The following is a 2,500-nucleotide window of genomic DNA, read 5'->3' as shown; positions in this document are numbered from 1 at the left end:
AATGTGGAGCGATCGCACAGAGTAATGATAGCCAATGTGCGCTTTATTGATGACACTAGGCATGTTCATTAGCATGCGTATCCCTGATAGATAGAGTGAGCTGGGCTACGGTTTCTTATTGTCGTCATCCTCCTCGAGTTAAATACCTCTCTCGCATGTCTGTACTTGATCTGAGTCGCGGGTTCTGTGCAGAGAAAACTTTCCTCCTCTTGCTCTTCACATCTCGTCTACTCTCTACTGAGGAGCTGGGCGTTATGTTGTCATAACGAGATGTCTGATACTGAACGTAATCGTCCGCAAGACACATTCGGACTTCATCTAGCGAATGCGCGATCACTTATATGCACCGTGTTCTTAAGTCACCGAGAGTACGTTGAAGTTTATCGTTAAAGATCCTTGCCGAGCAGCGCCGTTGTCTGAAAGTTTAACAACGGTGTTCATCATGAGACGGTTGGGACGGTACGATATCCCGTACTAAGAAGTGAAATACAGCAGTCATTAAAGTGAATAGGATCCGGAGCGATATCCCTGCAGCGTTGAAGCTAACACGAGTTTGCAGAAGAGTGTCGGAGTTAATCCCATAGATGTAGCTAAATCATAGTTTAATACCATTCTTCTGATAAATGTGGCGCACTCGAAGGGGACGGTTTAACACAATACCACATCGGTACATCTCTCTGACGGTCAATGATGTGCGTATGAGGGCTGGCTTAATCGAAGCATGAACGTGCAAATGCACGAACGTCTACAGCCACTGGTTAGGAACCGTGAAATATATTAAAAACACTAATAGGCTCTAGGTATTAGATGCTTTCAACAACCCGTACCGCCCCCGGGTAAAACAATAAAAAAATTTAGAGTTCAAGAATAACAGTGAATTAAATATCTTAAAAAAAAAAAAAAAAAAAAACGACTAGCTCTACCGGGTAAAGATGCTTTCACCGTAACCCTCCCACCCCACCGGGTAAACAATGAAAATTTAGAGTTCAAGAATAACAGTGAATTAAATATCTTAAAAAACTCCGAGCTCTAAGTACTACGATGCTTTCACCGTACCCCGGGTAAAACAATGAAAAACTTTGAGTTAACGAATTATCTACTATTGTGAGGGAGACATTACGGTCACGCCGCTAGACAGGTAAAACGTGGCGACGAAATTTAAAACTATAGAGAAAATTTATTGCGATTTGAGCGAGGACAGCGAAACTCGTTATGAAAGCATGACCAAGTTGCTAGATATGAAATATGACGTATAAATCCCGTGAACATTTGGAGTACTTTTAATACAGGCAGTGCACATAGATCATGTTCCAAATAAGTTATAATATAATATGATATATATATAATATATAATATATATATATATATATATATATATATATAAATATTATATATTTATACATTGCTTACGCACAGCCCCTATCGTTTGCAGGGGCTGAAACGCTACCGACGCCTGTATCACGGCTTGTACAGCTGGTGAAGGAGGAGGATACCGGGGAGGTGACGGTGACATGTGGACACAGCTGACCGCTGTTCTCACGCCCAAGGTCAAATACTGTCGGCCCGGTAGACACGGCAGGAACCGACTAACCGGTCACCGTTTACATGGGAGGTGAGAGTTATATGGCTTGTTAGTATATGATGTAGAAATGTAGGGGCAGCGCCAAGTCCAAGAGGTAGGATTATGGTTTGGGTTCAGTGTCTACAGCGGTAAGTTTGGGTTATAACCATTAAGACTAAGGCCTGGCTAAAGCTCTCCATGACTCTTACTTCAAGCCGCAACCCAAGTACCGACAATAACCGTAAGCCCCCAAACCTGATTCTAACGCCTAACCTTAATGCCTAATTCTGACCCCAACCGTAACACGGAACGCCTACACCCTAACGCTAAGACAAACGAGTTCTAAAACTCCACGTTGAGAGATGTGTGAGCGCTATTACGAGCACACTTTCTGCGCGCTCGTCACGCCCCCGTCTTCGTGTCTCGATGGCGCGAGGCCTTTCCGCGGCAGTCCGCCGGTTTGTTTTCTGGGATCGGACCAACGTCGCACGTACATCGGCTGCATGTCGGACATGACAGTTCCAAGGACGACGCCTCTAAAGCCGGACGGTCATACGACATGCTGCAGGACGGATGCCGTCAACCAAATGCGACGTTCGCCCAACAGGTGACGTCATCGTGAACTCTTATTTTTTTCATAATCGTTGATAGGAATACGTATATATCCCTATGATACACATCCGCTCAGGGTGTGTAGGTATTTGTTCTGATACAGGACCCATTATGCGACAGCTGCGTACTCTGTATTTGCATTAATTTTTTCGCTGTAATTTAATCGTCTCCCAAATATTCAATTATTTTATCTATCGCCATGAAGTGTTGATTCGCATTCTGGGATGCATTGCGTGAACTCGTGTTTAACTCGATGGCCCTTCGGTCATGCTTGGTACTCGCGGTCGACTCCCATGCTCTTTGCGCTTAAATCGTGCAAACAGTGTT

At 44.2% G+C, this 2,500-nt stretch overlaps 1 protein-coding gene across 1 annotated transcript in view; it reads left to right on the top strand.

The window, feature by feature from the left end:
- The window catches only part of LOC106809758, an 11,629-nt gene that overhangs the window by 1,013 nt on the left and 8,116 nt on the right, over nt 1-2,500 (top strand). The window lies entirely within an intron of this gene.

Source organism: Priapulus caudatus, unplaced genomic scaffold (genome assembly GCF_000485595.1).
Source record: "Priapulus caudatus unplaced genomic scaffold, Priapulus_caudatus-5.0.1 Scaffold382, whole genome shotgun sequence".
Classification (NCBI taxonomy): Eukaryota; Metazoa; Priapulida; class Priapulimorpha; order Priapulimorphida; family Priapulidae; genus Priapulus; species Priapulus caudatus.
Note: the sequence above shows the minus strand (reverse complement) of the source record. Positions and strands in the feature narration are given on the sequence as shown.